The sequence below is a fragment of the Coregonus lavaretus genome (genome assembly GCF_964263955.1).
Source record: "Coregonus lavaretus genome assembly, contig: HAP1_SCAFFOLD_2576, whole genome shotgun sequence".
Taxonomy (NCBI): Eukaryota; Metazoa; Chordata; class Actinopteri; order Salmoniformes; family Salmonidae; genus Coregonus; species Coregonus lavaretus.
Window position 1 is genome coordinate 14,964 of NW_028164348.1, and position 25,448 is coordinate 40,411.

Below are 25,448 nucleotides of genomic sequence, written 5' to 3' on the forward strand. Positions count from 1 at the left end.
GAAGGTGACAACAGTTGGTGCGATTATTTGCAAATGGAAGAAACACAAAATAACTGTCAATCTCCCTCGGCCTGGGGCTCCATGCAAGATCTCACCTCGTAGAGTTGCAATGATCATGAGAACGGTGAGGAATCAGCCCAGAACTACACGGGAGGATCTTGTCAATGATCTCAAGGCAGCTGGGACCATAGTCACCAAGAAAACAATTGGTAACACACTACGCCGTAAAGGACTGAAATCCTGCAGCGACCGCAAGGTCCCCCTGCTCAAGAAAACACATATACAGGCCCGTCTGAAGTTTGCCAATGAACATCTGAATGATTAAGAGAAGAACTGGGTGAAAGTGTTGTGGTCAGATGAGACCAAAATCGAGCTCTTTGGCATCAACTCAACTCGCCTTGTTTGGAGGAGGAGGAATGCTGCCTATGACCCCAAGAACACCATCTCCACCGTCAAACATGGAGGTGGAAACATTATGCTTTGGGGGTGTTTTTCTGCTAAAGGGACAGGACAACTTCACCGCATCAAAGGGACGATGGACGGGGCCCATGTACCGTCAAATCTTGGGTGAGAACCTCCTTCCCTCAGCCAGGGCATTGAAAATGGGTCGTGGATGGGTATTCCAGCATGTTAATGACCCAAAACACACGGCCAAGGCAACAAAGGAGTGGCTCAAGAAGAAGCACATTAAGGTCCTGGAGTGGCCTAGCCAGTCTCCAGACCTTAATCCTATAGAAAATCTGTGGAGGGAGCTGAAGGTTTGAGTTGCCAAACGTCAGCCTCAAAACCTTAATGACTTGGAGAAGATCTGCAAAGAGGAGTGGGACAAAATCCCTCCTGAGATGTGTGCAAACCTGGTGGCCAACTACAACAAACGTCTGACCTCTGTGATTGCCAACAAGGGTTTTGCCACCAAGTACTAAGTCATGTTTTGCAGAGGGGTCAAATACTTATTTCCCCTCCATTAAAATGCAAATCAATTTATAACATTTTTGACGTGTTTTTCTGGATTTTTTTTGTTATTCTGTCTCTCACTGTTCAAATAAACCTACCATTAAAATTATAGACTGATCATGTCTTTGTCAGTGGGCAAACGTACAAAATCAGCAGGGGATCAAATACTTTTTTCCCTCACTGTATATACTATGTTAACACCTATATGCGTCGTTTGCTAATCAGAACATGACCCGTCTATATACCCTCAGTAGTTACAACCCATTTATTTCTCTGGTGTTTTCAGAGGCGAAGGCACAGAAACTTTGACTAGGGACATAACTCTTGCAGGACCAGTTATCTGACCTCCCTATTCCATGCTGTATTGCCAGATTAGCATACAGTGGGGAGAACAAGTATTTGATACACTGCCGATTTTGCAGGTTTTCCTACTTACAAAGCATGTAGAGGTCTGTAATTTTTATCATAGGTACACTTCAACTGTGAGAGACGGAATCTAAAACAAAAATCCAGAAAATCACATTGTATGATTTTTAAGTAACAATTTGCATTTTATTGCATGACATAAGTATTTGATACATCAGAAAAGCAGAACTTAATATTTGGTACAGAAACCTTTGTTTGCAATTACAGAGATCATACGTTTCCTGTAGGTCTTGACCAGGTTTGCACACACTGCAGCAGGGATTTTGGCCCACTCCTCCATACAGACCTTCTCCAGATCCTTCAGGTTTCGGGGCTGTCGCTGGGCAATACGGACTTTCAGCTCCCTCCAAAGATTTTATATTGGGTTCAGGTCTGGAGACTGGCTAGGCCACTCCAGGACCTTGAGATGCTTCTTACGGAGCCACTCCTTAGTTGCCCTGGCTGTGTGTTTCGGGTCGTTGTCATGCTGGAAGACCCAGCCACGACCCATCTTCAATGCTCTTACTGAGGGAAGGAGGTTGTTGGCCAAGATCTCGCAATACATGGCCTCATCCATCCTCCCCTCAATATGGTGCAGTCGTCCTGTCCCCTTTGCAGAAAAGCATCCCCAAAGAATGATGTTTCCACCTCCATGCTTCACGGTTGGGATGGTGTTCTTGGGGTTGTACTCATCCTTCTTCTTCCTCCAAACATGGTGAGTGGAGTTTAGACCAAAAAGCTCTATTTTTGTCTCATCAGACCACATTACCTTCTCCCATTCCTCCTCTGGATCATCCAGATGGTCATTGGCAAACTTCAGACGGGCCTGGACATGCGCTGGCTTGAGCAGGGGGACCTTGCGTGCGCTGCAGGATTTTAATCCATGACAGCGTAGTGTGTTACTAATGGTTTTCTTTGAGACTGTGGTCCCAGCTCTCTTCAGGTCATTGACCAGGTCCTGCCGTGTAGTTCTGGGCTGATCCCTCACCTTCCTCATGATCATTGATGCCCCACGAGGTGAGATCTTGCATGGAGCCCCAGACCGAGGGTGATTGACCGTCATCTTGAAATTCTTCCATTTTCTAATAATTGCGCCAACAGTTGTTGCCTTCTCACCAAGCTGCTTGCCTATTGTCCTGTAGCCCATCCCAGCCTTGTGCAGGTCTACAATTTTATCTCTGATGTCCTTACACAGCTCTCTGGTCTTGGCCATTGTGGAGAGGTTGGAGTCTGTTTGATTGAGTGTGTGGACAGGTGTCTTTTATACAGGTAACGAGTTCAAACAGGTGCAGTTAATACAGGTAATGAGTGGAGAACAGGAGGGCTTCTTAAAGAAAAACTAACAGGTCTGTGAGAGCCGGAATTCTTACTGGTTGGTAGGTGATCAAATACTTATGTCATGCAATAAAATGCAAATTAATTACTTAAAAATCATACCACGTGATTTTCTGGATTTTTGTTTTAGATTCCATCTCTCACAGTTGAAGTGTACCTATGATAAAAATTACAGACCTCTACATGCTTTGTAAGTAGGAAAACCTGCAAAATCGGCAGTGTATCAAATACTTGTTCTCCCCACTGTATGTCATACAACCTGGAACCTATGGGCCGGTTTCCCAGACACAGAGTAAGCCCTAGTCCTGGACGTAATAGCATGTCTAATGGATATTTTTTTGTCTAGGACTATGCTAAATCTGTGTCTGGGAAACCGACCTATGTCCTACAACCTTTATTTGGCTTGGGTTATTCTTTCACTCCCCTGAATAGAAAAGTAGGGGTTGGTCATTCATATTACCAGGAAGCGTGGAGAAAAGTCTTTAATAGTTGTGAGCGGGATTTGTGTCAGTTCTTTGTTCATGTTGTCGTGACGTGCCTTTCTCACAATCTGCTAATTGCTTCTTCAGAAAGTGAAACACATTCAGACCTAAAAGACAATCAAGATTAACCTGTATTGCTACTTCCTCTTATTCAGTTTTGTGATTACATTTAATCAGTGAGTTCTCTGTTTCTCATTATAGACGGATAACTAAATGAGATAATTACAGATAACTCCTGAGTGGCACAGTGGTCTAAGGCACTGCATCGCAGTGCTAGCTGTGCCACTAGAGATCCTGGTTCGTGTCCAGGCTCTGTCACAGCCGGCCGCGAACATGTATGCATTCACTAACTGTAAGTCGCTCTGGATAAGAGCGTCTGCTAAATGACTAAAATGTAAATGTAATAATGATATTGACGTGATATCCATGTTCTAAATTCTGTTGAGAGGCTGTTCCGTTATGTTGAGCAATATGGTCAGCATATACAGTGCCTTCGGAAAGTATTCAGACCCCTTTCCCACATTTTGATATTTTACATCCGTATTATAAAATGGACTAAATGAATAAAAATCCTCAGCAGTCTACACACAATACCCCAGAATGAAAAAGCAAAAACAGGTTTTTAGAATTTTTGCAAACGTATTAAAACCATTTGCTATGAGACTCGAAATTGAGCTCCGGTGCATCCTGTTTCAATTGATCATCCTTGAGATGTTTCTACAACTTGATTGGTGTCCACCTGTGGTAAATTCAATTGATTGGACATGATTTGAAAAGGCACACACCTGTCTAGATAAGGTCCCACAGTTGACAGTACACGTCAGAGCAAAAACCAAGCCATGAGGTCGAAAGGAATTCTACGTAGAGCTCCGAGACAGGATTGTGTCGAGGCACAGAGCTGGGGAAGGGTACCAAAAAATTCCTGCAGCATTGAAGGTCCCCAAGAACACAGTGGCCTCAATCATTCTTAAATGGAAGCAGTTTGGAACCACCAAGACTCTTCCTAGAGCTGGCCGCACGGCCAAACTGAGCAATCGGGGGAGAAGGGCCTTTGGTCCTCTAGAGTTCCTCTGTGGATATGGGAGTTCCTTCCAGAAGGACAACTATATCTGTAGCACTCCACCAATCAGGCCTTTATGGTAGAGTGACCAGACGGAAGCCACTCCTCAGTAAAAGGCACATGACAGCCCACTTGGAGTTTGCCAAAAGGCACCTAAAGACTCTCAGACTATGAGAACCAAGATTCAACTCTTTGGCCTGAATCCCAAGCTTCATGTCCGGAGGAAACCTGGCACCATCCCTACGGTGAAGCATGGTGGTGGCAGCATCATGCTGTGGGGATGTTTTTCAGCGGCAGGGACTGGGAGACTAGTCAGGAATGAGGGAAAGATGAACAGAGCAAAGTACAGAGAGATCCTTGATGAAAACCTGCTCAGGACCTCAGACAACGACCATAAGCACACAGCCAAGACAACGCAGAAGTGGCTTCGGGACAAGTCTCTGAATGTCCTTGAGTGGCCCAGCCAGAGCTCAGACTTGAACCTGATCGAACATCTCTGGAGAGACCTGAAAATACAGTTGAAGTCGGAAGTTTACATACACTTAGGTTGGAGTCATTAAGACTTGTTTTTCAAGCACTATAGTTTTGGCAAGTCGGTTAGGACATCTACTTTCTGCATGACACAAGTAATTTTTCCAACAATTGTTTACAGACAGATTGTTTCACTTATAATTTACTGTATCACAATTCCAGTGGGTCAGAAGTTTACATTCACTAAGTTGACTGTGCCTTTTAAACAGCTTGGACATTTCCAGAAAATGATGTCATGGCTTTAGAAGCTTCTGATAGGCTAATTGACATCATTTGGGTCAACTGGAAGTGTACCTGTGGATGTATTTCAAGGCCTACCTTCAAACAGTCCCTCTTTGCTTGACATCATGGGAAAATCAAAAGAAATAAGCAGAGACCTCAGAAAAAAAATGTAGACCTCCACAAGTCTGGATCATCCTTTGGAGCAAATTCCAAACGCCTGAAGGTACCACATTCATCTGTACAAACAATAGTACGCAAGTATAAACACCACGGGACCACGCAGCTGTCATACCGCTCAGGAAGGAGACGCATTCTGTCTCCTAGAGATGAACGTACTTTGGTGCAAAAAGTGCAAATCAATCCCAGAACAACAGCAAAGGACCTTGTGAAGATGCTGGAGGAAACAGGTACAAAAGTATCTATATCCACAGTAAAACGAGTCCTATATCGACATAACCTGAAAGGCCGCTCAGCAAGGCTACGGTTTGCAACTGCACATGGGGACAAAGATCTTACTTTTTGGAGAAATGTCCTCTGGTCTGATGAAACAAAAATAGAACAGTTTGGCCATAATGACCATCGTTATGTTTGGAGGAAAAGGGGGGGGGGGGGCTTGCGAACCGAAGAACACCATCCCAACCGTGAAGCACGGGGGTGGCAGCATCATGCTGTGGGGGTGCTTTACTGCAGGAGGGACTGGTGCACTTCACAAAATAGATGGCATCATGAGGAAGGAACATTATGTGGATATATTGAAGCAACATCTCAAGACATCAGTCAGGAAGTTAAAGCTTGGTCGCAAATGGGTCTTCCAAATGGACAATGACCCCAAGCATACTTCCAAAGTTGTGGCAAAATGGCTTAAGGACAACAAAGTCAAGGTATTGGTGTTGCCATCACAAAGCCCTGACTTCAATCCTATAGAAAATGTGTGGGCAGAACTGAAAAAGCGTGTGCGAGCAAGGAGGCCTACAAACCTGACTCAGTTACACCAGCTCTGTCAGGAGGAATGGGCCAAAATTCACCCAACTTATTGTGGGAAGCTTGTGGAAGGCTACCCTAAACGTTTGACCCAAGTTAAACAATTTAAAGACAATGCTACCAAATACTAATTGAGTGTATGTAAACTTCTGACCCACTGAGAATGTGATGAAATAAATAAAGCTAAAATAAATAATTCTCTCTACTATTATTCTGACATTTCACATTCTTAAAATAAAGTGGTGATCCTAACTGACCTAAGACAGGGGATTTCTACTTGGATTAAATGTCAGGAATTGTGAAAAACGGAGTAAATGTATTTGGCTAAGGTGTATGTAAACTTCCGACTTCAACTGTAGCTGTGCAGTGATGCTCCCCATCCAACCTGACAGAGCTTGAGAGGATCTGCAGAGAAGAATGGGAGAAACTCCCTAAATACAGGTGTGCCACGCTTGTAGCGTCATACCCAAGAAGACTAGAGGCTGTAATTGCTGCCAAAGGTGCTTCAACAAAGTACTGAGTAAAGGGTCTGAATACTTATGTAATACTGTTTTTGCTTTGTCATTATGGGGTATTGTGTGTAGATTGATGAGAAAAAAACAACAAATTTAATCAATTTTAGAATAAGGCTGTAACCTAACAAAATGTGGAAAAAGTCAAGGGGTCTGAATCCTTTTGAAGGCAGTGTAAGCTCATGCTTTTCTTTTCTGTATCGGGGGATAGGTGTGCTTCATGTTTCCCTGGCTAGGTCCATGGCTGAAAAAGTGGAAACTTATGTTGACATCAACAAGAAGGAGATAAAGGAGTTGATCAAGGGCCTAAATGAGACTCGCAACCCTCAGATGTGTAGTGGCTTTGTGGACTTGTTCCTTGTCCGAAAGCAGACCCCGGAGGTATGGAGAGTTAACGCAGTAACTTTCATCAGTGGCATCACATATTGCCTAGGGGCCCTAGTTTCACTTTTAGTTTCATAGTTCAGTTTCAGTTTTTATAATTATTTCAGTTTACTAGCTAGTTTTAGTTTACTATAATAACCTTGGAGTTGTCATCATCATGTGTGTTCTTTGAATCAGCCATGTGACTTCTATATGTTATCTGTGGGTCTGTGTCTGTCAGGATGCAGGCCCCATGGACTCCTTCTACCACGACGATAACCTCATGTATTCTGTGATGAATCTGTTTGCTGCTGGTACCGGCACCACAGGGACAACCCTTCGATGGGCGCTGCTGCTCATGACCCACATACAGTGTAAGGACCAATAGATACAGCCAGATACAGATTGAAGATCATGCATAACTACGACAAATAACATTTCTGTCACATACAACAAAACACATTTCTGTGTAGCTTTACCTATGTAGTTCTGCTTTAGAATTTCACAGACCTTCCTAGTTCTTGTTTGAAGGTCCCTTGAGGTTGAGGTTTAACTTTATAGTAACTTTGGTCCTCCCTCCTTTCTGTCTCAGACCGGGTCCAGGAGGAGATCAGCAGTGTCATAGGAAGTCGTCAGCCCTTGGTAGAGGACAGGAAGAACCTGCCCTACACTGATGCAGTGATCCATGAGACCAAGAGACTGGCCAACATTGTACCCATGTCCATGACTTACACCACCAGCTGAGACGTCACCTTCCAGGGATACTTAATCAAAAAGGTCAGATACCTGGTTTTCCTCATACATTTGCATGTAAATCCCATGACTATAATGTATTGGTTATTGTAAAGACAAATCTCTTACACTGAAACTGCACTGTCATACTAGAAACACCAGATATCTGATTTTAATCTGTAATGTTTAAAAAATGTATACAATTAGAGATCATTGAATTGCTCTGTAAGTAACCCCATCTTTTAGCAAATGTTGTAATGTTGATGTCAATCATCTCTTATACTCTGGATTTGTCTCTAATTCTATTGGTTGTAAGGGACGTCTGTGTTTCCTCTGCTGACCTCCGTCCTGCAGGACAAAAGCGAATGGGAGAGCCCCCACAGCTTTAACGCCGCTCACTTTCTGGATGAGCAGGGACGATTCATCAAGAGGGCCGCCTTCATGGCCTTTTCTGCAGGTATTAATAACTCCTTCAATGTACCTTTGTAGCACGAGGCAGGAAGTAGTTCTAGAATAATCTATTGGACAGACTTCATGTTATCTCCCATGTCTTTTTCTCACAGGTCGTAGTCTGGCCAGGATGGAGCTCTTCCTCTTCTTCACCTCCCTCCTGCAGCGCTTTCATTTCTCTCCTCCTCCTGGAGTAACAGAATATGATCTGGATCTCACACCATCTGTGAGGTTCACCCTCAATCCTTCACCTCACACCAGCTGTGTGCTGTGAGCTGGGTCTAAGGAGAGAGTTTGAGGAGTGAATCTCGGTCCAATGCACATAAAGGACAAGACACACCATAATAAATATCGATCATGTGTAGTAGTTCACCTGTTGGGTATTGATGAACATTGACGATTTTAACATGTTGAATCATTAGGAAATTAACAGAACATTACAGCTGATGATCAGGTCAGAGGCAATATAGTGCTTTAACCGTTCAGCTGATGATCAGGTCAGAAGCAATATAGTGCTTTAACCGTTCAGCTGATGATCAGGTCAGAGGCAATATAGTGCTTTTAACCGTTCATCAGGACAGCATTTCTATTGTTGTTGCTAGTTCTACTTCCTGTGATGCCCTTATTGGAGATTACAATCATTATAATGGAAAAACAAGACATTTACTTTTAAGAAAATGCCCCATGGGGACAAATAAAGTTTATTAAATGCAATTGAATGTTGAGAATTCCTTGTCATTGGATGACACCTCAGTAATATAGATCTGCACTTGATCAGGGGCCATAGAGTGCTTGTCATCATTATCAGGTTCAGTCAAAACCTTGCTGCAGTCCTTGGTGACCGCTAAATTAATATCAGTAGAGTGGGCATCACTGTTTGGCTCAATCTCCGAGGGAGGGATGTCGACATCCTCCCTGGCCAGGAGGAGTTGGATGGTGGCAGTTAAATATCTGTGTGCCAGGGGTTGCCATTCGTTGGAGTCAGGGAGCTCTCCCTCTGGGCTTTTACAGAGGAAGCTTCCACCATGTTTGCCAGTCTGTGGGGTGACAGTGAATGGAATATCTCCTGTGGTGGAGTCAAGGTCCTCCATGAGTTGGTCCACCATGAGGTGTTGGTAGGCCAATGAGACCCCATGGACAATTGGTTCCCACTGGTCCCATTGGTCAGAGGACTCTACTCCTGAGCCTCCAGTGTTGAAGGTTCCACTACTAAAAAGTGGGGAGGACGGGGAGCAGTCATGGACCCATTCAGTGTTGTAAGATAGTGCAGACGCGTATTTGTCACCAATGATCTTGTGCCAATTTTGATAGAGATTTGATTCTTTCAAAACCCTCAGCATACTTCCTGTTGTCCCTTCTGAAAGAGACACCATGGCAACACAGTATAAGCAAACAATTGAGTTTCACCTGTTTTTTTACGAATGAAGTGTGAAAGTTATTACTATTCTATAAGTCTCAGTGCTGCTGTTTGAGACAGCCTATATAGCATTAGTAAGATCTCGAGGTCGAAATGAAGTAAAACCAGTAGTTAACCAAATACTAACTAGGCCTAAATGGATACAATCAAAATCCTCACATGATAGGGAAATGTGATGTGTGGCCCGGTGGACAACATTGAGCGTACCCACAGGAGTAAACAAGGAAGATAAGCGCAGGAAATTCAGTATAAAATGTTGTGCTTTACTGTAATGTTGACATTAAATCAAATCAAATCAAATCAAATTGTATTGGTCACATGCGCCGAATACAACAGGTGCAGACATTACACTGAAATGCTTACTTACAGCCCTTAACCAACAGTGCATTTATTTTTAACGAAAAAAGTAAAAATAAAATAACAACAAAAAAAGTGTTGAGAAAAAAAGAGCAGAAGTAAAATAAAATAACAGTAGGGAGGCTATATATACAGGGGGGTACCGGTGCAGAGTCAATGTGCGGGGGCACCGGCTAGTTGAGATAGTTGAAGTAATATGTACATGTGGGTAGAGTTAAAGTGACTATGCATAAATAATTAACAGAGTAGCAGCAACGTAAAAAGGATGGGGTGGGGGGGCAGTGCAAATAGTCCGGGTAGCCATGATTAGCTGTTCAGGAGTCTTATGGCTTGGGGGTAGAAGCTGTTGAGAAGTCTTTTGGACCTAGACTTGGCAATCCGGTACCGCTTGCCGTGCGGTAGCAGGGAGAACAGTCTATGACTAGGGTGGCTGGAGTCTTTGACAATTTTGAGGGCCTTCCTCTGACACCGCCTGGTATAGAGGTCCTGGATGGCAGGAAGCTTGGTCCCAGTGATGTACTGGGCCGTACGCACTACCCTCTGTAGTGCCTTGCGGTCGGAGGCCAAGCAGTTGCCATACCAGGCGGTGATGCAACCAGTCAGGATGCTCTCGATGGTGCAGCTGTAGAATCTTTTGAGGATCTGAGGACCCATGCCAAATCTTTTCAGTCTCCTGAGGGGGAATAGGCTTTGTCGTGCCCTCTTCACGACTGTCTTGGTGTGTTTGGACCATGATAGTTCGTTGGTGATGTGGACACCAAGGAACTTGAAGCTCTCAACCTGTTCCACTACAGCCCCGTCGATGAGAATGGGGGCGTGTGTCACGCCCTGGCTCTGGGGACAATGTTATGTTGAGCCAGGGTGGGTAATTCTATGTTTGTATATCTATGTTGGTCTGATTGGGAGCCATATTTAACTGTCTGTCTTTTCACTTTGTGTTTGTGGTTTCTTGTTCGTGTTGGTTTGTGTTGAAACCATAGACGTCACGTTTTTCGTTTGTTGTTTTGATCGTGTGATCAGTAATAAATATAATTATGTTCACCTTCAACGCTGCGCCTTGGTCCTCCTTAGACGATCGTGACAGAAGAAACCACCTAAACCAGACCAAGCAGCGTGTCCAGGAGCCATCGCTGGCAGATCTCCGTGGCAACCTCGACTGGGTCAAGCCTAGTGAGGAGCAGAGAGGGTGGACTTGGGACCAGTTGAGGAGGAGCTTCGACTGGGTCAAGCCCATTGAGGAGCTGAATGGCGGGAGTTGGAGACAGAGGAGCGAGAATTGGGCGAGAACGATGGAGGCCTGGCCCACGGAGAGGAGAGACCCCCAGAGAATTTTTAGGGGGGGGCTCACGACGTCGGGGCAGCAGGAGGCCGCGATAGAGCGGTCCAGCGGGTTGGCAGAGGAGGCCGCCAGGTTACGAGAGTCACTGGTCACCAGGGGGAAGGAGGTTGTAGAGGCACGGCGAGAGGTACTGGCGTGTGTTGCCAGTCCGGTCCGGCCTGTTCCGGATCCCCACGTAGGGCCAGTGGTGTGTGTTCCCAGTACGGTCCGGCCTGTTCCTGCCACTCCCACCAAGTCTGTGGTGCGTTTCGTCAGCCCTGTCCGGCCCGTTCCTGCTCTCCGCACCAAGTCTGTGGTGCGCGTCGCCAGCCCAGTCCGGCCCATTCCTGCTCTCCGCACCAAGTCTGTGGTGCGCGTCGCCAGCCCAGTCCGGCCCATTCCTGCTCCCCGCACCAAGTCTGTGGTGCGCGTCGCCAGCCCAGTCCGGCCCATTCCTGCTCTCCGCACCAAGTCTGTGGTGCGCGTCGCCAGCCCAGTCCGGCCCATTCCTGCTCCCCGCACCAAGTCTGTGGTGCGCGTCGCCAGCCCAGTCCGGCCCATCCAAGCTCCCCGCACCAAGTCAGTGGTGCGCGTCGTCAGCCCGGTCCGGCCCATTCCTGCTCCCCGCGCCAAGGCAGTGGTGCGCTTCGTCAGCCCGGCTCGGCCCGTTCCTGCTCCCCGCACCAAGTCAGTGGTGTGCTTCGTCAGCCCAGTCCGGCCTGTCCCTGCTCCACGCACCAAGCCTACGGTGTGCGTCGTCAGCCTGGTAAGGCCCGTTCCTCCTCCACGCACCAAGCCAGGGGTGCGCGTCGTCAGTCCAGCACAACCCGTGCCTGGGTCATGTCCGGAGCCGGATCCGCCGCCGAGGCGGAGTGCCCACCCGGTCCCTCCCCTGTTGTGGTTGGTTGGCGCGGTCGGAGTCCGCGCCTTTGGGGGGGGGGGTACTGTCACGCCCTGGCTCTGGGGACAATGTTATGTTGAGCCAGGGTGGGTAATTCTATGTTTGTATATCTATGTTGGTCTGATTGGGAGCCATATTTAACTGTCTGTCTTTTCACTTTGTGTTTGTGGTTTCTTGTTCGTGTTGGTTTGTGTTGAAACCATAGACGTCACGTTTTTCGTTTGTTGTTTTGATCGTGTGATCAGTAATAAATATAATTATGTTCACCTTCAACGCTGCGCCTTGGTCCTCCTTAGACGATCGTGACAGCGTGCTCAGTCCTCTTTTTTTTCCTGTAGTCCACAATCATCTCCTTTGTCTTGGTCACGTTGAGGGAGAGGTTGTTGTCCTGGCACCACATGGCCAGGTCTCTGACCTCCTCCCTATAGGCTGTCTCATCGTTGTCGGTGATCAGGCCTACCACTGTTATGTCGTCGGCAAACTTAATGATGGTGTTGGAGTCGTGCCTGGCCATGCAGTCATGGGTGAACAGAGAGTACAGGAGGGGACTGAGCACGCACCCCTGAGGGGCCCCCGTGTTGAGGATCAGTGTGGCAGATGTGTTGTTACCTACCCTTACCACCTGGGGGCGGCCCGTCAGGAACATTACATTACAAACAATGCATTCCATTCTATGGCATGAGCCGCTGTGCTTTACTCTGCATCATTTGAATGAACATTCTATGTTCCCATGGAAATCCAGCATTAGTTGATAGAACATTCCAAATTACAATGCTGTATGCTATACAGTTACTAGAGGGCCTGTCATAAACCCTCAACATTCCAGAATGTTTTGAAAATGGCAGCCATATTGATCAGGGAGAAATCCTACCAGTCTAATTGGAATAAATTGCAGTAGAGGGATAATCTTGATTTTACTTCTGCAGGAAAATAATATTAAGACTTGATATATCAGAAAATGTGTAATAGAATTGTCAACCTGAAGTGTTGTCATATAATTAGAAATACTGTTCATACAGGTTTTATATCAATTTTCTGTATAAATAGCCTCTAAAATACAGTATATGTAAACAGACCATAAATGTCTTATTGTTTTATTGGAATGCTTTGAGTGCTATTATATGATACAATATCAGTACTTGTTGCATTTACAACTAGTCCAATTCATATCATCAACTGATTTCACCCATTGTATGGCTGTGGATTGACTGCATTGTTTGAATGGAATTTCATATTGGCAGTTAATTTGAAAAATGTATGGAATTGTTCCATTAAAACTGGCTGGCTAGCTAGCTAACAATAATACAGAGCAGATAAATTATTCAAATTCATTATTTTACACACTATCTTATCCAGTGGCAATTTTAGCATGTAAATCTTGGTGGGGCAAAAAAAATATGCATGCCAGCAAAGCCACTGCACAACACAACACAACACTAAACAATACATGAATTGCACTATAATGGTGACAAATTGTGCCCACAAACTGTTCGGGCCTGAAGCTGTCCCAACAGCAGAGTCCAAACAGCAGTCCCAACTCCTTACCACTGCTACACCTGGCTATCAGCGGAGCCTTGTCTGGCAGCGAAACAGTTCATTCAGCCTCATTTACTGCCTTTTAAAAATATATAGCTGATATGGCTGACTTGCTTAACCAAATGTGGTTTCTACTGACAATTGAGATGTACAAACTATGGCATAAGGGGACGACAAGAGGATAAGAGGAAATCCGTAATTTCGATTAAGACATTAATGAGCGAGCTAGGATAGACGTCGTCAATATAACTACTTGTTCAGCACTTTTGAAATGTACAGCGACAGAATTCAGAACATGGGCCTTTCTTACAGTATTCTCCCTGTACACCAAGTCAGAACCGTAGGATACATAAAGGGGACATATAAGCAGACAATGAAAGCTCTTACAATTTTTTATGATTACATTTCTCTAAAACAGGCTATAGGCTACATGTGCACCATCAAGTCAGAACAGTAGGCTAAGTTATGGGGGGGAAAGGGACCAAATGATTAGTGTGAGGCACATGGGCTACTAACAGCTTACTACACAACCTACACCTAGTATTACTTTCTTAGCTACAGTATAAATATCTCCCTGGCATATTACATAATTTATGCAGCAGCATACAATACATTTTTGGACTCACCTTGTTGTGCTGTGCTCACTTGAACAGGAAGGTGGCGCGGCGGTCCTTCGTGGGAAAATCTTGTCATCAAAGTCTGGTGTTCTCTGGATTTATGGTGCTTTCATGACAACTGGAAACTCTGAAAAAAACAAGGTCGAATCATGATGACGTCAGTGATCTTCAGGTCGTAGCTCAAGAAAGAGGCCCGAATTCCCGATTTACAATTCCGAGTTGGATGAACGTTCAAAACGTATTTTCCCAGTCGGAGCTCGTTTTTTCCCGAGTTCCCAGTTGTCTTGAACTCACTGAAATCAGATTTCCCAGTTCCGAGTTCAGTTGTTTTGAGCGTGGCAGAAATCATGCTTGATTGACAGCATGGCTAATGCTGAATGTTTATCATTTTCAACTTGGAAAAGAGACCCTTAAACCCAGACTTGGGACCACACACCCACTCAACTGAATAGCAGGCTAGTGAGTGCTTTGCAATGCTTGCAGTTAGCCACTCATTCCATTGTTGAATTTACGATTTCCAACTTGTTGTGTAATGTTTATGTCCAATGGCCGATGAGCATCGATACGTTTTATCTATAATTTCTCTTCATTATTTATCTTTATATGACAAGGATTTAAAAGCATTTGCCAGTAGATTGTCGACTTGATTCATAATGATAACTTAAAAAATATTACAATAAATATTACAAATTACAATACAATAACAAAAAACCTAGGACATCACTGCACGTATATTTTCTCTGAAGAAACATAAAATAACATTTAAATAAAATAAGGTCAGGGGTTAGAGTTGTACAAACCTATGATAGAGTTACAGAATACAGTGTTTTTTCTGTTATTGATTAATTCTAGTGATTTTATTATATATTGGATTTCAAGTAAAATATATATTGCATTTGTGGACAGATTTCAAATATTTGTTTTTGTGTATATAACATTTATCGGAGCGAATGAAGAAATTAATGACTAATTCAGTAGTTTGTTTTCATTTGATTAACAACATATTACATCTTTCATTGTAAATACATGGGTCTTATTGATGAAATAAAAAATGTAAATGCTTAACTCGCTCCAAAATAACTTCACAGAGTCACACATAAAAAATAAAGTATAATAGTTTCCCCTTCTTTGTCACAGAAAAGGCATATGTCCTCTTAAGTCCATGAATTTAGACAAGTTATTGCAAGGGTATATTTTGTGCAAGATTTTAAAGCGAATTTCTTTCACCTTGTTTTATATACAAAATGTGTGAAGGAGCAACCAAGCTTTCTTCCATTCAATTTCAGTAATATATGCATTCCAGAAGAATTTCCCTCTAGAAGAGATCTTGTTCTTGGAGTTAAAGATATCTTATGAATATATTATTACATTTATTATCCAGCAGGGGGCAACCTCCTAACATAAATTGTGCATCTAGCTTGACATGTTCTCCAAAACTGCCTAAACATCTGAGTGCAAACACACCAAATAATGTGCATGACACAAGTGATACAAGCATGGATAATAAGTGTGTGTGTGTGTGTTTGTTGTGTGTGTGTGTGTGTGTGTATATAAATAGCGGTATAGCTTTATACATTACCAGAGGGTTTCGCTCCTGGTGTTTGTTTTCCCCTACCGTCTTCATTGAGATAAACATTGTCCCCAGATATCTCCATGGTCTACCACTGTCTCAATTTGACAGTCGTCCAGTGAGTCTGGGACTTATATATGACAGTAATCACGATGCACAGGAAACTGCAGGGTTGGTTAGGAATGGATTACATGTTACAGGTATTACGTAATCAGATTACAGAAATGAAGTAATTTATCAACCCAGATTACTTTTAAAATACAGTTCCAGTCAAAAGTTTGGACACACCTAATCATTCAAGGTTTTGTCTTTATTTTTACTATTTTCTACATTGTAGAATAATAGTGAAGACATCAAAACTATGAAATAACACATATGGAATCATGTAGTAACCAAAAAAGTGTTAAACAAATCAAATTATATTTTATATTTGAGATTCTTCAAAGTAGCCACCCTTTGCCTTGATGACAGCTTTGCATACTCTTGGCATTCTCTCAACCAGCTTCACGAGGTAGTCACCTGGAATGCATTTCAATTAACAGGTGTGCCTTGTTAAAAGGTAATTTGTGGAATTTCTTTCCTTCTTAATGTGTTTATGCCAATCAGTTGTGTTGTGACAAGGTAGGGGTGGTATACAGAAGATAGCCCTATTTGGTAAAATACCAAGTCCATATTATGGCAAAAACAGCTCAAATAAGCAAAGACAAACGACAGTCCATCATTACTTTAAGACATGAAGGTCAGTCAATCTGGTAAATGTCAAGAACTTTGAACGTTTCTTCCAGTGCAGTCGCAAAAACCATCAAGCGCTATGATGAAACTGGCTCTCATGAGGACCGCCACAGGAATGGAAGACCCAGAGTTACCTCTGCTGCAGAGGATAAGTTCATTAGAGTTACCAGACTCAGAAATTGCAGCCCAAAAAAATGCTTCACAGAGTTCAAGTCACAGACTCAACATCAACTGTTCAGAGGGGACTGTGTGAATCAGGCCTTCATGATCGAATTGCTGCAAAGAAACCACTACTAAAGGACACCAATAAGAAGAAGAGACCTGCTTGGGCCAAGAAACACGAGCAATGGACATTAGACCGGTGGAAATGTGTCCTTTGGTCTGGAGTCCATATTGGAGATTTGTGGTTCCAACCGCCGTGTCTTTGTGAGACGCGGTGTGGGTGAACGGATGATCTCCGCATGTGTAGTTCCCACCGTAAAGCATGGAGGAGGAGGTGTTATGGTGTGGGGGTGTTTTGCTGGTGACACTGTCTGTGATTTATTTAGAATTCAAGGCACACTTAACCAGCATGGCTACCACAGCATTCTGCAGCGATATGCCATCCCATCTGGTTTGGGATTTGTGGGACTATCATTTGTTTTAGGATGATGCCGCCAACACAATACTTAAAAATAGAGAGGGTTTCACTCTGTGTTGTGTTGCATTGGATTTGACCCAACCCTGTAGTTTTTAATTTAGGCCAAAAAGTTAATTGATTTGACGTGTTGTCTTGCAGTGTTATTTAAAAGCCTTGTTGCAAACAGAATGGGCAATTTGGAGTGGATTTTTTAACAGAGGCTTCTTTCTTTTCACTTTGTCATACAGGCCAGTAATATGGAGTTAATACAATGTTGTTAGCCCTTTGTGTTTTAAAGTATTGTGGTGGCAGCATCATGTTATGTGTCTGGAGAGTTTGTTAGGATCGAAGGAAATACCTCAGTCTTCTGAAAACCTAACCCTGGGATAGGGTTCCATTTTTCTGCGGGCAATTACACACATTTTTATGCAAAAGACACACCAAAATGGCTTTCCAAGAGATGTCGAGTGTTCCTGAGTGGTGTAGCCTGTCCTGACTTAAATCTGCTTTAAAAAAATCAGAGACAAAGTTTAAATATCGCTGTCCATCAATGATCCCCAACCAAATGTACTGATATTGAGCAATTTTGACAGAAATTATGGCTATATGTTGCCCAAAGAGTCTTGCAAAGTTGATTGAATCTTAATGAAAACGATTCACAGCTGTAATGGCTGCCACCAAGTATTCACTCAGGGGAGTGGAGACTTATCCAATTATGATATTTCAGTTTAAAAACATATATTATTATTTATTTTTTCTTACACTGAAACAGACATGATTTATTGAGAAAACAGAGTCAAAACAGAGTGGCCTGAATAAGCAGACTGTACCTGAATTGATGCGGTGCCTAGAAGGCATATGCTCTTATAGGCCCTATCTGCCATGCCTGTGAATAGGGGGTCAGTGTATTCAAACCTGCTGCCATAGACAATGGCCGAGATTATGTTGGAGACGACATAAATCACAGGCTGGGTGGTGTCAAATGCCTTACCTGTGATAGACAAAACATTGAAATCAATTGCAAAACAAGCTTTCCAGAACCCACACGATCACTAAACAAGCCAATTAGCTATTTAGTAATACTATGATTTGCATAGCCAGATTTGTACCTAGAAATCACCTAGAAATACATCATGCTACTTCTACTACTACAGTGTAGAGATACCTATATTGCTTTTACCGTCATGTTTTTCAAACACTTCAATCAGGTAAGGGATTTCCTCTAAGATTTTGTCTTCACTCCCTTTGTTGCCCATCCCAAAGTCTCTAAGGTTCGTCAGGGCAAAGCGCCTCATCTCTTTCCATGAGTCTCCATTGGCAAACAGAATCCCTGTAAAGAAGGTAGTTTGTTTCCATGACAATTCAAAGTGTAATAATAATAATAATAATATAGTAATATATACATTAATAAAATATATGCCATTTACTATAATGTACCAAGAAAATTCATAATTTTCCAAATGATCCCTGCAACCTTTCTGGTAACCAGTTAAGTCATCATAGACATATATATATTATTTGCAGAGGATTAGAATAAGACCATTTGTTGGAATTGTGGAACCAGGCAGATCGCTGCGTTCACCATTCTATTTCACCTCAAGTATCTGGCATTCCTCCTCATTGAAACCGTTTGAGCCTACAGTCCAATGTGACAAATCTGTGGTATTATTCAAAACTAACTTGTTAGCGATTGGATCACTTTCAACCAATCAGACGACAGCCTGATTGGACCAGACATTTTCTGGCTTATTCCAAACACCCTATTGGTCCAAACTGATACATATACACAGTAAACAAAATGGTGAACGGAGCAATCAGGCTAGAAAAATACTTTCAATAGCTTGTAATGCATTTCATATCCAAATCATCTCAAACTGTCAGAAATATATTGTGTAGCTCAATAGAGTTGCTTTAAAGTAACTGTCCAGTGAAAATCTCACTTTAATATTTTAGTTTTTTTTGTGGTACTTTTCTCCCAAATTTTGTGATATCAATTGGTAGTTACTGTCTTGTCCCATCAGTGCAACTCCCGTACGGACTCAGGATAGGCGAAGGTCGAGAGCCATGCGTCCTCCGAAACACGACCCTGCCAAGCCACACTGCTTTTTGACACACTGTACGCTTAACCCGGAAGCCAGCCGCACCAATGTGTCGGAGGAAACAACTGCCGCCGAAGTCAACGTGCAGGCGCCCGGCCGGGCACAGGAGTCGCTAGAGCGCAATGGGACAAGGAAATCCCGGCCGGCCAAACCCTCCCTAACCCAGACGAAGCTGGGCCAATTGTGCGCCGCCTCATGGCTCTCCCGGACACGGCTGGCTGTGGATCAAACCCAGTTCTGTAGCGACACCTCAAGCACTGCGATGCAGTGCCTTAGACCGCTGCGCCACTCGGGAGGCCATAAATCTCACTTTTAAAAGTTAATTTGTTAACTCATACCCACTATATTGTTGAGATCCTACAGTACACTCGTATTTTTGGCCAAAGTATAAATTGGACAACAAACACGTCAAATACCCCTTTTCAAACAGACCGTTTAAAAAATGCTTGCTATTTCCTCATAGAGGATGATGTCATCCTCCTGAGGAGAATGAACTGGCCAATCAGTGGTCTACTCACACCATTCTCTTGTTGGGGGCATTCCAACACAGAAAATCAGCTTTTTAACATGATTTACCATTTTTTGGGAAGTAAAACTATTTCACTCATATTGTAATTAATTATAGGTCATATTTCATAGAAATCTGGAAACACAGGACAATTACTTTAAGATGATTTGGACATGAAAGGCAAAACATGCTAATATGGATGACATTGATTTGCATTGGATTTTGGACAAGTTAGTATTTGGAGACAGTGGCCAGGTAAACAAAACCAAAGCATGGATTGTTGTCTTAGATTGTTCATAGACTGCTTACATGGTAAGGAAACCAATTAGACATGTTGTAATTTGAGTGAACTATCCCTTTAAGAATAAGAGTAAAATATCATTACCATGTCCTTGGTTGAAATCATAGAACACAGGAGTGATGTCCCTGTCCCCAAAGTCCTCTGCCTGGTTGACCAGTGCCTGCTTGACCGTCTTGTATCCTGCCAGAATAACCACTTTCTTGGGTCCAAAGTGAACCGTGAAGATGGAGCCATATTTTTTGGAAAGCTGGACATATAAAGCATACATAAAGTACACAATAGACTCAGTTATGTCTCGTAATGATATATGAATAAGCACAAAACTGGACATCACATATGGCTTGTTAAACAAGTTTCAGTCCTGAAAACAGTGGTTTACAGTTACAGTTGAGGGCAGACCTGGGTTCAAATACTATTCACTTACATAAACATTTCAAAATAAGTATTTAGACAAAGTTTCTTATTGGAAATACATTTGGAAAGAATTGGGATGTATGTACAACTGCTTCTATTTGAAGTAGTTGTTTTCAGCTGTGTATTAGAAAAAACAAACAAAAAAAACATAGAAAATAGTGCTTTGCTGGTGACACTGTCTGTGATTTATTTAGAATTCAAGACACACTTAACCAGCATGGCTAACACAGCATTCTGCAGCGATACGCCATCACATCTGGTCTGGGCTTACTGGGACTATCATTTGTTTTTCAACAGGACAATGACCCAACACACCTCCAGGCTGTGTAAGGGCTATTTTACCAAGAAGGAAAGTGATGGAGTGCTGCATCAGATGACCTGGCCTCCACAATCCCCCGACCTCAACCAAATTGAGATGGTTTGGGATGAGTCGGACCGCAGAGTGAAGGAAAAACAGCCAACAAGTACTCAGCAAATGTGGGAACTTTAAGACTGTTGGAAAAGCATTCCAGGTGAAGCTGGTTGAGAGAATGCCAAGAGTGTGCAAAGCTGTCATCAAGGCAATGGGTGGCTATTTGAAGAATCTCAAATATATTTTGATTTGTTTAACACTTTTTTGGTTTCTACATGATGCCTTATGTGTTATTTCATAGTTTTGATGTATTCACTATTATTTTACAATGTAGGAAATAGCAAAAATTAAGAAAAACCCTTGAATGAGTAGGTGTTCTAAAACTTTTGACTGGTAGTGTATAGTGTTGAGTCACCCGCACACATAGACACACTGGCTTTACTCAGGTGTAAATACTCTGGGAGGCTAAACCTACCTAACCAGTTTGAATATCAACCATCAGCAGACAATTAAGTAAGTTGAGAGCCTTTGAAAAGATCTGTGAGAGAGTTTTGTGCCTACATGAACAGTCATGTAATATATAGTGTAGGTTAACAGCAAGGATAAACCGCTATGATAAGCCTTGCTCATCTAGATATCAAAAGATAGACCCTTGCAGAGGCTTCTGGGGGGGGGGGGGGGGTCTACTGTACCCCGTGAGTGAAAAGACTGTTCCAAAAAGTAACACACCTCCTCTATACCATTTCTTCTCCAACTTCCCCCTAGCTCTTTTGAGATAAGTTGTCTATTCACTTGCTGGTTAACAGGGAGCTATGTAGGATTAAGAATTGTCAATGATCACAGGCAGGATTTAAGTCCTGCCTCCTGGGTCAGGTTCTACCAGACTTTACATCATATGTTAAATAACCCTGTTTCACAACCCTCAGCAATCACACCTTTTTGACAGAAAGTAACCTACGTTTCGACTGTTGTGTGTTGTTTGCAGAGTTTGGACGTAATCAGCCTCCCATAATGGCAGCACATCGGAAGCCCATGATACACCGGCAATTTTTGAGGCAATATTGCAGAAGAGAGAGTTTGGGCCAAAAGTGTATTTCCACACTGGTTAGACCAGGACGGTAGGGAACTACATTCAGCCGCAGGATGATTTTTTCTTGAGCAGATGGTCGTTGGGCCGGAACATAATAAACCAGCATGGCTACCACAGCATTCTGCAGTGATACGCCATCACATCTGGTCTGGGCTTACTGGGACTATCATTTGTTTTTCAACAGGACAATGACCCAACACACCTCCAGGCTGTGTAAGGGCTATTTTACCAAGAAGGAAAGTGATGGAGTGCTGCATCAGATGACCTGGCCTCCACAATCCCCCGACCTCAACCAAATTGAGATGGTTTGGGATGAGTCGGACCGCAGAGTGAAGGAAAAGCAGCCAACAAGTGCTCAGCATAAGTGCGAACTCCTTCAAGACTGTTGGAAAAGCATTCCAGGTGAAGCTGGTTGAGAGAATGCCAAGAGTGTGCAAAGCTGTCATCAAGGCAATGGGTGGCTATTTGAAGAATCTCAAATATATTTTGATTTGTTTAACACTTTTTTGGTTTCTACATGATGCCTTATGTGTTATTTCATAGTTTTGATGTATTCACTATTATTTTACAATGTAGAAAATAGCAAAAATTAAGAAAAACCCTTGAATGAGTAGGTGTTCTAAAACTGTTGACTGGTAGTGTATAGTGTTGAGTCACCCGCACACATAGACACACTGGCTTTACTCAGGTGTGAATACTCTGGGAGGCTAATGTCACGATCGTCTGAGGAAAAGGACCAAGGCGCAGCGTTGAATGTGAACATATTTATTAAATTTGATGATCACACGATCAAAACAACAAAAGGACGACGTGATAGTCAATGGTCATACACTAACCAAATACAAACAAAATCCCACAACCCCGAATGAAAAACAGACAGTTTAAATATGGCTCCCAATCAGAGACAACCAACGAACAGCTGACACTCGTTGCCCCTGATTGGGAGTCACTAAGGCAAACACAGAAATACACACATAGAATAACCACACCCTGGCTCAACATATAGAGTCCCAGAGCCCGGGTGTGACAGTACCCCCCCCTAAAGGCGCAGACTGCGACCGCGCCTCAACTAGAACCCAACAGGGGAGGGCTGGGTGGGCATTCCTCCTCGGCGGCGGTTCTGGCTCCGGGCTTGCCCACCACCCCCCAATAATCCCCCCATAGCGCCCCTGGTCCGATCTGGCCCCGCTGGTAGGAGCTGAACTGGACCGGGCTGACGATGCGCATCCCTGGCTTGATGCGTGGAGGAGGAACGGGCCTTACCAGGCTGACGTCACGCACCGTAGGCTTGGTGTGAGTGGCCGGAACAGGCCGGGCCGGACTGGCGACGCACACCACTGGCTTGGTGTGGGGAACAGGCACAGGCCGTGCCGGACTGACGACGCACACCACTGGCTTGGTGTGGGGAACAGGCACGGGCCGTGCCGGACTGACGACGCACACCACTGGCTTGGTGTGGGGAACAGGCACGGGCCGTGCCGGACTGACGACGCACACCACTGGCTTGGTGTGGGGAACAGGAGCGGGCCGTGCCGGACTGACGACGCACACCACTGGCTTGGCGTGGGGAACAGGAGCGGGCCGGACCGGGCTGGCGACGCGCCCCACAGGCTCGATGCGAGGAACAGGAACAGGCCGGACCGTACTGGGGACACACACCACTGGCCCTATGCAGGGATCAGGAACGGGCCGGACCGGACTGGTAACACACCCCAGTACCTCTCGCCGTGCCTCCACACTTTCCCTCTCCTCTGTGACCAGTGGCCCCCTTAACCTGGCGGCCTCCTCTGCACACCCGCTGGGCTGCTCTGTCGCGGTCTCCTGCCGCCCCGTCGTCCACGGCGTTAGCCCCTCCCTAAAAATTTTCGGGGCATCTCTCCTACCCGTGGACCAGGTCTCCATGTCCCTCGCCAGCCGTTCGCCCTTCTGCCACAATGTCAAGCCCTTCTCCTCCTCACACGGCTTGACCCAGTCGAGGAGGCGAAGGAGATCTGTTAGAGATCTCCCTGGCGATGGCTCCTGGACACGCTGCTTGGTCACATCTTGGTGGGATTTTCTGTCACGATCGTCTGAGGAAAAGGACCAAGGCGCAGCGTTGAATGTGAACATATTTATTACATTTGATGATCACACGATCAAGACGACGTGATAGTCAATGGTCATACACTAACTAAATACGAACAAAATCCCACAACCCCGAATGAAAAACAGACAGTTTAAATATGGCTCCCAATCAGAGACAACCAACGAACAGCTGACACTCGTTGCCTCTGATTGGGAGTCACTAAGGCAAACACAGAAATACACACATAGAATAACCACACCCTGGCTCAACATATAGAGTCCCAGAGCCCGGGTGTGACAGCTAAACCTACCTAACCAGTTTGAATATCAACCATCAGCAGACAATTAAGTAAGTTGAGAGCCTTTGAAAAGATCTGTGAGAGAGTTTTGTGCCTACATGAACAGTCATGTAATATATAGTGTAGGTTAACAGCAAGGATAAACCGCTATGATATGCCTTGCTCATCTAGATATCAAAATATAGACCCTTGCAGAGGCTTCTGGGGGGGGGGGGGGGGTCTACTGTACCCCGTGAGTGAAAAGACTGTTCCAAAAAGTAACACGCCTCCTCTATACCATTTCTTCTCCAACTTCCCCCTAGCTCTTTTGAGACAAGTTGTCTATTCACTTGCTGGTTAACAGGGAGCTATGTAGGATTAAGAATTGTCAATGATCACAGGCAGGATTTAAGTCCTGCCTCCTGGGTCAGGTTCTACCAGACTTTACATCATATGTTAAATAACCCTGTTTCACAACCCTCAGCAATCACACCTTTTTGACAGAAAGTAACCTACGTTTCGACTGTTGTGTGTTGTTTGCAGAGTTTGGACGTAATCAGCCTCCCATAATGGCAGCACATCGGAAGCCCATGATACACCGGCAATTTTTGAGGCAATATTGCAGAAGAGAGAGTTTGGGCCAAAAGTGTATTTCCACACTGGTTAGACCAGGACGGTAGGGAACTACATTCAGCCGCAGGATGATTTTTTCTTCAGCAGATGGTCGTTGGGCCGGAACATAATTGTTATAATTTGTACATTGCACACTGACCGCAAGTAAGCCCAAGCAGATATTATATTCGACAATACCATAATAATTTCATACCTTGATTACATTGAGACAGATCACATACATGTAACTGCCAAAATAATGTAAGCACAAGTACATGAGGGATACAAAGTATATCGAAAGCAGGTGCTTCCACACAGGTGTGGTTCCTGAGTTAATCAAACAAATAACATCCCATCATGCTTAGGGTCATGTACAAAAATGCTGGGCAGGCCATTAGATGCCATGGCTATGCCTCCATAGGATGACAATGTCCCTATCCACAGGGCACGAGTGATCAGTGAATGGTTTGATGAGCATGAAAATGATGTAAACCACATGCCATGGCCGTCTCAGTCATCAGATCTCAACCCAATTTAGCTCTTATGGGAGATTCTGGAGTGGCGCCTGAGACTGTGTTTTCCACCACCATAAACAAAACACCAAATGATGGAATTTCTTGTGGAAGAATGGTGTCG

The 25,448-nt window shown here is 44.1% G+C and overlaps 1 protein-coding gene and 1 pseudogene across 2 annotated transcripts in view; both read left to right on the plus strand.

The window, feature by feature from the left end:
* Positions 1–25,448, plus strand: part of LOC311117126 (phospholipid-transporting ATPase ABCA3-like) — a gene marked incomplete at its 5' end in the record, with an annotated part of 57,972 nt that overhangs the window by 14,959 nt on the left and 17,565 nt on the right. The gene's annotated exons all lie outside the window — the stretch shown is intronic.
* On the plus strand, positions 6,703–8,312 carry LOC311117127 (cytochrome P450 2K1-like; annotated as a pseudogene). The gene is made up of 5 exons: positions 6,703–6,863; positions 7,087–7,219; positions 7,438–7,622; positions 7,893–8,034; positions 8,141–8,312. The product of its transcript is annotated as a cytochrome P450 2K1-like (transcript).